Below are 13,124 nucleotides of genomic sequence, written 5' to 3' on the forward strand. Positions count from 1 at the left end.
TTGATTCTGGGATTCTGGGATTGGCAGTATGCTCTAGCATACTTCTGTCCTTCTGCTACATGTTGGCTGCTACCTGGAGAGAGAGAGAGGGAACCAAAAAAGGGGTCCAGGAGAAGCCACCCTGCCCATAGAACTGAAGAAAGAGGTTTCCGGAACTCAGTAGAGCCCATCCTCTGTCTTCATGTGCNAGGTTACAGTTGTGCCCAGGACAGAAACACCAGATTGCTATGCCCTTGAGGATAAGAAGGATGTTGGCACTCTTTGGGGGAAATGTAGAAAAAATATCAGACATAGCAGAGGGTCCTGTACAGTGTCACACATATGGCTTTCTTCTGAAGGACATAGGCTCCTGGTGTGTGATCTTCCTGGACCACTAACTTTCCATCTTTCCCACGAGCTTTTTCTTTGCTAAGAGGTGACTTACTAAGGGACTGGTTTTCAACACTTAAAATTAGCTTGGTGATGATCTGGCTATACATATACTCGGTGTTGTTACTTTTTGTTCAGATATGGTTCAATATCATGTGACACCTGTTGCATAAGTTTCCCCCAAGACTGTAANATTCCATCCTGTAGGAAAGTTCTTTAAGCAGGAAGATAAACAACTCAAAATAGCTTCAGAAAGTTCCTGAAGCTGACAAGATTCATCAGGCCCCTCCCTGCTGGAGTAAGCAAAGCAATAAAAGCTGAGCAGTCCTTTCTAACTGGTGAAGCTGAGCCGAAAAGAAGACTCTCAGTCAAGCCAAGCAGCAAAGACTCTGAGATGAGGTCGGCTACTTAAACTGGCTAGAAGTTTGGAGCAACAGAGCCAGCCACCTAGAAAGGACACTCCCTAGCCCGTTGAGCTACCTGCAGGCAGTGCAGTGTCCCCAGCTTTGTGAGCTATTACACATGCTGAGGTGGGCCTTGGTGATGTACCTGTAACCCCTCACTCCTAACCCTGTAAGTAACCACAGTAAAACTCATGGTTCACCAAATTGGACTTGGGTGGTATCAGTACTTTGATGTGTTATGGGCTCCCTCCCTGTCTGGGGTGAGTAGACACGTGTCCCCAGGAAAAGCGTTTTACACAGTCTTTCACACCACAGCTATACACTCCCTTCACCTCTTTGTTCCATTTGTTNTTTCAGGTTTATGAATCATCCCCCCACCCCCACCCCCACACTCTCTCGTTTCCCTCCGCTCTTCCTTCAGGCATTTCTGGGTCTACAGCACCATTATATTATTTGTGGTCTCAGCTAATACCCTTTCCAGTTTCTTTGGACTCCAGGTCTCTGGGATTCCTTTTCAGAAGCCTGTGATGTACCCACAGGCTGCACATTCCAGTGTTGTTCAGGAGCGCCTGTTTGTGTGGTGCTTNCGTGCACACAGTATATGTAGGCCTGTCACATGGCCTTTTTCTTGGGACATTTATGGATTTGCTGGTGACTTGCTAGCCTGTTCTGTTGTTCTCATATGTCAGAGCATGTATATCTGTTACTGCAATCTGGTCACCTGTGTGACAGTGGGGATGGCTCCTTTACTAACACAGCTGTGCCCAGCTGCTGTCTGTGTGGGACCTAGCTGCCATCTTTGCATGATGCTTGGGTATTTTAGTAGGGAGTTGGGGTAGAGGGTTCTTTCCTGTCTTGTCAAGATGCAGGACACCCTGAGCTGTGGGATTGGAGCCTGGTTTTTTGTACCTCACCTGGCCTCTTTTTGGAGTAAATTTATTATTCTTTCTCTGCTCATGAGAATGCCATGCCCCCTCCCTCAATGGACAGTGAGGGCTTTGGCTGGGAGAACTGGAGAGAAAGTTACCTGGTGAGCCCTTGCTCTGGGTGGAAGCATGCTTGGGATTGTATCAGTGGAGGTTGGCAGCAGTGACCTGTCAGGCACTGTGTGTCATAGCAGTGACCTGTCAGTCAGGCACTGTGTGTCATAGGTGTCGGGTTTGATGGGGAAGACCAGACCCTCACAGCAAGAATCCATCTACCTTTCTGGTGCCTGATGGCTTTTTATTAGTGGAATTCAGAACCATGCCTCTTAGAATTAACCCACATGCCTCTGTGTTGCCCTACAGTGGCCTCCACTTGCAGGGCCTTCTCATTGGCGATCTAAAAGGAGGGCGTTAGTGTCAGGAAGGGCAGGCTTCTTCCTGAAGTTCTAATAATGTAAAGGGAGCCATCAAGTGAAAGTCACTGAATTCGTTCTTTTGAAGTTGAGAAGTTTGAATATTTGTAAAAACAAAACAAAACAAAAAAACCAAAACCACCCCAACCCAAACATTATAGGATAGGTGCATTTCATTGTAAAAATACTCCGAACTAAATGAAAAGGTCTAAAAACTTTTGGTAAAATAAAGTATTGATTNGGATTTTAAAAATATTTATTTTTATTACATNTTGAATCATGTACCTGTGCATGTATCTGTGTATGGGTATGTGCTTGTGAGTTCAGGTACATACAGAAGCCAGAGGCTTTGGGTCCCTTGGAGCTAGTTGCAGGTGGATGTGAGATGTTCCGTGTGGATGCTAGGAATCTAACTGGGTCCTCTGCAAGAGCAGTAAGTGTTCTTAACCGTTGAACCATCTCTCTAGTCCCCTTGGCTGAGCTTATAGACAAGCTTAAAATGTCCTTATGTACCGTCTTGTGTAGGGACCCAGTGGCCACTGTGCTGGTTCCTTGACTGGTGATGCTTGATTCCTGCATCCTCCGCCACACCCCGCTTAGCATGATGAGCTCGTCCTCACAACTGCAGCTTCACGTAAAGACAGTGATGGATTTCCCGCACGGGCTGGCTTATTTAGCAGCACAGTCTCATTGCTTAACAGTTTTCAGGTGGCATATAAATCACCCTCACCCCACTTGATTTATAGCAGCCATTTCCTCAGGTAGGAGTTAGGGTTAATTTGCAGAGATATTAAGGACAGATGCACAAATAATGAAATTGAGAAAGGAAAAAGGTTTATTTTTATTTTTATTTTTTATTTTTATGGCAATGTGAGACTAAGAAGCCTGGGGTCTGGTACGTGGAGTAACTGTGAGGCATGTTAACCATGAATCTGCTGTGTGACAAACTCTATACTGTGGCATAGGCAGTGGAAGAAGCCATAACCCTTTCCTCAGGTGTCCCCGTGGGTGTGAATGGGATTTGTCTGTGTCTGACTTGGCAGACAGCCTTCTCTGGAGCTGTTCCAACAGTCTGATGTCTCAGGAGAGTTCAGAGAAGGACCCTGAGGAGAATGGTCACTCCAGGCCCAGGAGTGCCACACTGACATCGGAAACTTCCCATGTCATCACCTGGCACCTCCCATCCAGAATGTGGCAGCGTCCAGGGCTTCTCCTGTCACTCAGGGTGACATTCACACCCGAAGCTCCAGGTTCTGAAGGTGGTTGTATTGCTTTTTAGGATTTTTTTTTTTCCCGAAGAGGAAAATAGTTGGTGACATTTAAATGTGTCTCTGTAAAATCTCAAACAGGATTCCCAGGGTTTGGGGGGGGGGGGCATCTTTCCAAGTTGTGTGACTCTTGAAGATGATTATGTTAGGAGGTAATAGAAGTATTTGAACTGAGCCAGATAGGACAGGAGCTTGTATCAGAGGCCTGGTGGTGGAGAGTGAGACAGGAGAAAGCGAGCAGATCATGAGGAAGCCCTGAAGAGAGGGCCTTGAACATAAGAAACAGTGTGTGTGTGTGTGTGTGGGGTGGTGACCAGTGTCAGTAGCCTGTTAGATAAAGTGGAGTGGAGTAGTGGCTGTTGGCAGGCAGAAGTTGCCCCTGTATTTCAGGTCAGGTCAGGAAAACACCCTCCTCCTCCTCCTCTTCCTCCCCTTCTTCTTCTTCTTCTTCTTTATTGGATATTTTATTTACACTTCAAATGTTATCCTCCCTCCAGGTCTCCCCCCTGGAAACCCCCTATCCCATCCCCACCCCCTTCTTCTATGAGGGTGCTCCCCTCCCCAACCCTCCCTCCATACTCCTGCCTTCCCTCCCTGGCATTCCCCTACACTGGGGCATCAAACACCCTCAGACCCAAGGGCCTCTCCTCCCACTGATGTCCAACAAGGCCATCCTCTGCCATATATATGGCCAGGACCATGGGTTCCTCCATGTACTCTTTGGTTGGTGGTCTAATCCCTGGGAGCTCCTGGTGGGGGAATCTGGCTGGTTGACCTTGTTGTTCTCCCCATGGGGCTGCAAACCCCCTCAGTTCCTTCAGTTCCTTCTCCAACTCCTCCATTGGGGTCCCTGAGCTCAGTCCAATGATTGACTGAAAGCATCCACCTCTGTATTTGTCAGGCTCTGGCAGAGCCTCTTAGGAGACAGCCATATCAGACTTCCAACCTCCACATAAACATCTTCTTACGAGGGGGATTATCTACGAGTTCTCAGGCAGAATGGGCAGCACCAGGGATGCTGCTCTGGGATCTGCAGCTGCAAGTAAATGTCACGTTAGAACACCATTTTCATTTTGTGTCCCATACGTGTGAACAGACGAAAGTATGCAGTTGGAAGCGGGGCTTTGGGCAAGACCTCTTGACTTTGCTTCCTCCAGGAATACACCCAGGGTTGATATAGCTGGGTCATATAGTATTGCTAGCTTTAGGTTTTTGAGGAACCTCCAAACTAATTTCCACTGTGGATCCAATAGCTTACACTCCCACCAGTAAGCCAAGATTCCTCTCTCCCCACATGGTTGCCAGTATTTACTGTTCATTTTCTTGATCATAGCCATTCTGACTGCTTGAGATGGGATCTCCTTTTCCTGATAGCTGAAAATGTTGAGGTTTTTTTTTTCTCTCTCCATATATATCTTGGCCATCTGTACTTCTAACTTTGAAAAGTGTTCAGTTCGTTTACCCATTTAATAATTGGATTACCTGTTCTTTTGTTATTAAATTGTTCTTAGTTCTTTTCATATCTAGCTATTAGTCTTCCTTTGGATGAATGGCTCGCAACGATTTTTCCTGTTCCGGAGCTGTCTCTTTGTTCCGTTGATCCTTTTGTTGTAAGGAAGGCTTTTAATTTGATGAAATTCCATTTGTCAGCCCTTGCTATGATTTCATGAGCCATCAGAGTCCTATTCAGTAAGTCACCATTCACGTCGTATATTGAAGTGTTTCAGCAGAGACACCTGCATACTGTTGTTTATTGTTTTGCTATTCACAATAGCCATGTCATGGAATCCAGCCTAGATGTCTGTCAGTGGAAGAATGAATAAAAATCCATGGTATATACACACAATAGAGCATTACTTGGCCATAAAGAAGAACTAAATCATGTCACTTACAGGAAAATGGATGTGACTAGGGACTGTCATCTTGGGTGTAATCAGACAGACTCAGAAAGGAAAGTGCCATGTATTTTCTATATTTAATCTCCACATAAAGAAAGAAAGATGAAGCAAAGAAGGGGATATAGGCGAGGAGATCAATGGGAAGTGACAAGGATATAGCATCAGTGTATGTGACATGAAAAAGAAAACATCACTAAAATCTTTGGGCAATCAGTGTGTAGTCATTAGCAAAAATATAGAGCTCCCTCTGCAGTCCTGTATCAGGCGCTGCCCTTGGGGCCATGTTAGCCATACTGTGCTGACCTATCTGATGGTGGCTGCTCTGAAGAGTTAACCCTGGGCGTGGTTATGAGTATAGGGCCAGGCTGTGAGTATAGAAAGACAGTGAGTTTGTCCATGGGATCCTGTTTCATTGTGAGACCTTGGTACCAGTGCCTGCGACTGCTGGTGCTGCCCAGAGATGCTGTGGAGAACCCTGCGCATGAGTGGAGCATGGGTTTGTGGGGTGTGGGTTGTAGTCAGTGTTAAGGAGGGAGGGGCGCTATGGGATGAACAAGGACCAGGTGCAGTACTTGGTGTTACTTGGCAAGGTGTTCACGAGTGAACCCACAAGGGTCATCTTGGAGACTCTAAGAAGGTCTCTCTGTTCTGTGTATTTAGGCTCCTGGGCAACATCAGAGAACTGTTTTTGTTTTGATGATGGTGGAGAGGTAGGGGCATGCTGGCTCTGGCAGCTCGAGGCAGTGGGAATGGCTTTGATGTTTAAATGAAACTTTGTATCGGTTCTTTGTGAGTTTTACATCATGCACCTTCACCCAACTTATCTCCTGTCCCCCTCTTGTTCACCTGCCACCCTTACAGCCGGTCTCTCAACAGAGAAAAAAAAAAGTCTCATGGAAGCGGTAGTGTGTCACAGTGTGTCCCAAAGTGTACTCTTCTCTCCACAGTTCTTTGCTTACAAATGTTGGTCTTGTGTGAGGCCTCTGGCTTCTGCTATTGCTACTGGAACCTCACTGGGGCTCTGTGGGTCTCCCGTTTCCTCATGGGTTGTTGGCCATCCACCCATGTGATGAAGGGAACAGAGGCTGCGAGCAGGACTCAGAAGGCTGTGAGTATGGCAGAGAGAACTTCTGGGAGTCAGCTTCGGAGAGACAGCTCATTGTATTGCTCCAAGGGTAAGGCATAGGACGGTTATTAGGGTTATCTGAAGGAAAGGCTGATTGGTCAGAACACAATGCCTAATTATCATACAGGAAGGGCTGATTGGTCATAACACAGCACCGAATTATCATATGGGTAGGGGGAAAGACTAAGACTCAGGTACTGAGTCATACAGCACTTGCAGGAAGCTCTGTGCAAGGTCATTCTTCAAATAAGGTTGGGATGTGCTCAGAGACACTCTCCAAACAAGGTCAGACAGAGGAAAGGGAGTCTGCCATTTTGCATTGAGCTCAGAGAACTGTCCAGACATGGTTGACTTCGGCCTTAACATCAGGGTCTGTGACCTTAGCATCAGAGTTCTCCAACGGGACTCCTCTTGGATATCCTGTTGTTTTTGCCCTGTGTCATGGAGACCCTGGGGTTTTGGATCTGTAGAACCAGTCCCTTCATGCACTCCAGCAGTTCATCAACGGGGTAGATATTAGGGTGGGCCAATTCAAAGCCCTGGATCTGGGCCTGCAGGCTCTCCCACTCTCACACCCTTGGAGCCTGCTCACCAGAAGCTCCAACATCTAGGGTTAGCTCTACTGTACTGCTCAGGTGAGGTGCAGGGCCTGCTCTTCGGAGTACTGCAGCATGTGAGGGACATGGCCAGTTCTCCCACTCCTATCTCCCAGGGACAGCTCTCTGCCTGCCATAGATGACAAGGGATGAGGGATGGGAGGAGGATTTTTCTCCCCCATTTGTACCACTGCCTAGCAGTCAAGGGGAAGGGTCTGCTCTCTCATGCCCTTGGGGCTGGCTCACCTACAACCCCTACATCCAGGTCAGAACACTGAGCATAGACATAGCCTCTCTCCTCTCTGCCACCTACCGACACACACATGACATAACAGCCATAGCTGCAATGCTTCTAGGGGCAGGGTGGCTTGGCTTTTTAATATTGGCATGTCAGTGGGCAGTGATCAGTTGGGACTGAGATGTATTGGTGAGATAAGAAGCTGACATATGGGATGCTAGAAGAGATGGCATTGTGGAGACTAGAGAATATGGGCAGCCCCATGGATATGGTAGAGAGAGCTCTATGAGGAGCCCAGGATGGCCAATGGGAGGTAAGATTAGAATTCTTGAGAAAAGTGGAGTGGCCAAGGGATGTGTGTGTGTTTGTGTGTGTGTGTTTACCCATTCTGGGGGGAGCCAGGGGTTAGCCTCTGACATGTTGCTGCCTCAGTGTAGTCCTGGCTCAGCAGAGAGTCTCTGGGCCCCATAGGAAAACTTGATATTTTCCCCATCAGTTGAGCACCAGTGCCTGGATCTTGAGATGCTAGGCAGTGAAGAACAGCTTATAGCATGGCTTTACTCTTGTGTTTCTGATGTATTTATATCTACAGCCTTGCAGACTCTGAAACTGGCTCACTTTGCATCCTCAAGTTCACAGTGATCCGGGGATCATCTACAGTATTATCTTTCTGGGCACCTCCTCTAGCCAAGACTCTCACCTCCCCACTGTGGGCGCACACTGGGGTTCACTGTTGATTTGTCCCATGGTGCTCGCCCTAGCCTCCCTCTTGGGCCTGGACCACTCTGTTTCCCAGACTTCCTCACATCCCTTTGAGATGACTCAGCTAGCCAGTCTCACCTGCCTGCTAGCCTTGCTGTGCCCGCTCCTTCCTGGGAAGCCATGGGAAAGGTTGCAGCATTTCCCTTCCCACTGAATCCTGCTTACCCACAGGGACTAACAGGCTCCCAGCCCAGGAAACCTCTCCTCGGGAAGAGGTCTTACTGTGGACAAACAGGACTTCACAGTAGGTATCTGACTCTGGATCAGAGCCAAGCAGGTGGGCAGGAGGAGGCAGGCTAGTTGGCTGTGCCATGTGCCATTAGATTCAGCCTGTCAGGAAGACCGTGACTGTTGGCATGAGGGCCAAAGTTGGTAACCAAGCTGACCACTGAAGAAAAAAAGATACCCCCTCCTCAGCCAGGCTGGCTGTAGGCTGCATAACAACCCTCCAGAGCTCCACATATACGGTAGGGAAGCTGCATGGTTTTGGAGGCCCAGCTCTAATCCTAGGACTGAGCTAGGAGCTGGGAGTGAGGGTTACTTGAGCAAAAGCTGTTCTCTTAAGCCAAGTAAAGAACCCAGTGGCAAGGGATTGTATACCATGAAGGAAAACAACCAGGGGATTAGAAAAGAGGTGGGTGGTGGAGTCCCTGGGGGCAGGATGGCAAGGCTGAGGAAGAGGACACTCTATGGGAGCATCCTTTTGGAGGTCAGCTTTCAGAAGGGGAGTCTACTGTAAAGACTTCACAGTGACTGAAAATAACAGTGAAAGGCAGTGTTATTCAACTGTGTAGGTTCCTGTTGCTGAAGCAAACCTTTTGTTTCCTCACTGTGTTCATTGAATGGTTGAACGAACCTGAAGGTATTAAAGATCAGGACTTCAGGCTCTGGAGTCTACATGCCCCAGCAGGCATAAAGCTAACACTCAGGGAAAGTTTGTGCAGGATGACACCAGGTAGCTGGCTCAGTCTCCAAGCAGCGGAGGGCTGACTCTAACCCTCCCCAACCCAGGCAGATCCCGGGTGAAGTTCTGACAGCTGTGGTTGAAGGTTCCTTCTAAGCAGAACATAAAGGCATGGCATCTCTTCTTAACAGGGGAGCTGGAGCATGAGGAGGGGATATGGGGTATTATCACGCAGAGAGGAAGGGCTCCCCATCTTCCCTCTCACTGGAACAGGCAAGAAGAGGCTATGAAGACACTTTGGAGTTGTGGGGACTCCTGTAGTCACTAGGAGTCCCCAGAGATTGCTGCTGCTGACTTTGGACTCACCACTTCTGACAGCATNCTTTCTCAGTGGACTTTGGCATTGTCCCCTTTGGTGAGCCAGCTTTGACGGGGCGTCTCTCTCTTACGGTTTCACAAGTTCTCTGGGGGTCCTCCTGGCTCTTCATAGACTTCGTGATGAGATACCCTCTCTCTTATTTTCTTTTCCTGTTGCTGTGATAAAAATACTCCAACAGAAGTAACTTGGGAGACAAAGGGCTTTTGTGACTCACAATTCTGGGTTATAGCCCGCGGTGAGGGAGCTGAGGCAGCAAAAACTTGAAGTCAAGAGTAGAAAGCAATGAGCTGATGAATGCCTGCTGGGGTTCAGTTAGTTATCTCTTTAAGAAATAATAATAATAGTTTTTATTCTTTAAGAGTTTTGTGCTTCATTACAATGTTTCTTGATAATATTTACCCTCTTTCTCCCTGTAACTCCCTTTGGACTCTCAAACATGCCTTCCTCCCAATTTCATCATTTTCTCCTCCTCTTCCTCCTCCTCCTCTCCTTCTTCCTCTTCTCCTCCCCCTCCTCCCTTCCCCCTCTTCCTCCCCTTCCTTCTCCTCCTTCTCAGGGAACAGTGCGGCCCACAATGGGGGTGGGTGGGTGGGAGACTTCCCACATCAATTAACATAAGTAAGATAATGCTTCTTCCTAGAAGTCCTTCTCCCAGTGATTCTGAATTGTGTTAGGTTGAAAATTAAAACTAACCCTCCTAGCCTGCTGTCCCAGATCTCTCCTGCCTTCTCTTGCTGGAACCTGGCACTCTACTGTGTGTAGGCACATAAGAACTAGCCATGGGGTTCCATTTTTAATGTCTTTATAGCCTCACTACACTCTTGATCTCTGTGCTTTAGGGTGCTCAATCAATTGAACTGGCAGCTATAAACACTTCTCTGCTCCAGTGGGTGCCCACAGTGCGCAGCCACCCACTCTTTGCCTTGAGTTCTGGAGCCTCGAGGAGCCTTTGTCCCCAGGGTAGAAGACAGAAGAGCCTAAGACTCCCCATGTGCTTCACAACACATTGTTCTGTATCCAAGGTGTGTCAGGAATGCCTGCTGGAAGTCTTGGTTGCCAAGTGGGAAGGCCATTCCAGTGCATCGCCTGGGAGGGGTTTCCTGTTACNCTTTGTCAGCACTCCCTTCTTGCTCCTAGCTTCTAGCCAATTTCACGACAAAGGAACNTGCACCCAGGCTTCTGGATCTGGAGCAGTTACCCAGCACCCCCACAGGCCAAATATAATGTCTGAAAGCACTTTGCTGTACTCCCAGTGAGACTCCCAAACTCAAGTCCTTCCCCACCGTCTACAAAGTGAGTTCCTTAGCATGGAGGAAGGAAACCAGAAAAATGGCTCCAGGTTTAAGGGACCTAAAGAGAAATGCGTATGACCAGGCTCTACGAATTAACATTTCTGGTTTTGTTGTCATTGTTTTTGTTTTTGTTTTCTTTTCTATACACCTCATGAATAGAACAGTTGAGCAGCTCCTATGAGGCTGGGTCCTCCTCAGTCCTGTGTGTGCCGTCATGAAGTAGGGTTGATGTTTGTATCAGCCCATCTGCTGCTTCATCCGATGCCTGTTAACAGGGCTCCTGCTTGATGCTTGCAAGAGCCCTGCAGGTGGTCATGCTGCCCCTGTGGGTCCTTGAGCAGGATTGGCACGCCTTTCAAAGATGGCAGGTGGCTGGGCTGTTAGCTGAGTGCTGGTCTCTGTGATGTCAGTCCTGTTACCAGTCCTGGTGGCTTCCTGACTATGCCTCCATCATTCCCAGAGGTCATGAACTCTGGTCAGTAGATCTGGTTGAGTTCTCCTGAGTGGGTCCTGCTTCAGTCCAGCCTCCTCTCTGTTGCGATTCGCTCTCTGTCTGATGCTTGTAGTACTTTGACTCTAGCTATGCACTCTGGGAGGTGTGGTAGGGTGGGGGTGGGGTTACTGTGGACAACGCACTATAGCCAGGTAAGAGTCAACAAGCAAAGGACAGGCACAAGGGATCTGAGGAGCCAGCCCTCCCTTGTTTTTCTTAGCAGGAGACTGTTTATGCACAAAGGAGAATAGTCCAGACATGCAGGTCGACCTCCTCCGCNCCCACCCCCATGTGCAGAGAGCAGAACTCCAGGGTGGCTTTCTAGTATTTTCTCCAGCTTGACATCAACCTCTGAACGGCTTCTTACATTTCCATTAGCACCCAGGCTATATACCTGACTCTCAGGTTGTCCCCTCCTGGGATCTAGGGTATAAGTCTGGGCTCTTCCTTTGTCTTCTGGGTCTTGTAGCCAGAAAGATATGCAGTTTGCCCAGACTTCATTGTGGCGGCTATGAGCATCACATGGTTATGGAGGCTACAGATTGAGAAGTACTCCTAGAACAAAATATACACAGTCTCTGACAACAACATAAAAACACAAAAGGCGTCAACAGTATTTCATGCAGGCTGCATGTGGAAATGATGGTATTTGGGGCCTGGAGAGACGGCTCATCTGTGAAAAGCACTAGCTGCTCCTGCAGAGGACTTGGGCTCTGTTCCCAGCTTGCACATGGTTGCTCAGCTCTGTAATATAGTCTCCCGGGAGCCACTCACCCTCTCCTGACCTCTGCAGGCACTGGGGCATGCATGGGGTGCATATACATACATGCAGATGAAGCAGTCATACAAACGAAATGCATTTTGAAGGAAACGGTGATATAGTGAGTGCATTATATTAAAACGAAACCTATTAGAATCAATTGATCTTGTGTCCTTTTCAATGTGATTAGTGAAGCGTGTAAAAGTCATGCATGACCCCAGTCACCTTCCTTCTGGCTGAGTCGCCCCACACGGGCTATGGACGCCGCCACCAGAGCATGGATCACCAGAGCATGGCACTGTCCTGTTGTGGCATTCTGCATGTTCTGTGAGCCCAGATTTCCTGTTCACTCCTATTTTATAACTCCCCTCCATACAAAGTATGTGTTCGCCTGTTGAACATTGGATGGCATTTAATATGTGTTTCTAGGTTAAGTTGTCTTCTTTTTTGAGGAGGATAGGATTTCTGTGCTTATAAACCTATCTGGGACTCTTGGCCTGTGATTTCAACTACCATGAAGGAGAAGCCTTTTTTTGTTTTGTTTTGTTTTGTTTTGTTTTGTTTTGTTTGTTTGTTTTTTGAGACAGGGTTTCTCTATATATCCCTGGCTGTCCTGGAACTCACTCTGTAGACCAGGCTGGCCTCGAACTCAGAAATCTGCCTGTCTCTGCCTCCCAAGTGCTGGGATTAAAGGTGTGTGCCACCACCGCCTAGCAGGAGAAGTCTTAATTGTAATTTATGGTCAAGACAATTCTAAATCTAAGTTCTACCTGGACCTGTAGGGCAAATTCTAAGACAACTTGTATGTACAAGTAAATGTCTCAAATTAAAAAAAAAATGAAAATAAAAAATTTAAAGGATGTGGATATAGTTCAGTATTAGACATATATCAGACAGTATTATGTGGGGCACTGGGCTATGCACAGACATGCTGGTCTCAGATGAGCTGAGATGCTGAACCCCGGGACCCAGTGGTCATAATTTACCTACATGGGAAGGAAGGAGTTCTCTCATGCCCCTGGAACTCTGGCTCCTACCTAAGTTACCACCCCCCCACACAGCCCCCACAAGAAAAGCATGGCTAGCAGTCATGTAGGCAATGTCCCAAGCTTCTGACCTTCAGGCTAAACTCTTCCCCAGTTACCTAGCAACAGAAAAGATAGTAGCTCACTTTAAAAGGGGCTGTTCGGCCCCTCCTCATCTCTCTCACTCCTATCATTCCTTTGTTCTCTTACCTCTCACTTCTCTCACTCCTCTCCTCTCCTCTCCTCTCCTCTCCTCTCCTCTCCTCTCCTC

The 13,124-nt window shown here is 47.8% G+C and overlaps 1 non-coding gene across 1 annotated transcript; it reads right to left on the reverse strand.

Annotated features, from left to right (window-relative positions):
* Nucleotides 1–7,232: 7,232 nt before the first annotated feature.
* Nucleotides 7,233–7,363, reverse strand: LOC115031825. The gene has a single exon (XR_003837483.1). It is a non-coding gene; the product is annotated as a small nucleolar RNA SNORA17 (small nucleolar RNA).
* Between the last annotated feature and the right edge of the window lie 5,761 nt (nt 7,364–13,124).

The sequence above is a fragment of the Mus caroli genome, chromosome 8 (genome assembly GCF_900094665.2).
Source record: "Mus caroli chromosome 8, CAROLI_EIJ_v1.1, whole genome shotgun sequence".
Classification (NCBI taxonomy): Eukaryota; Metazoa; Chordata; class Mammalia; order Rodentia; family Muridae; genus Mus; species Mus caroli.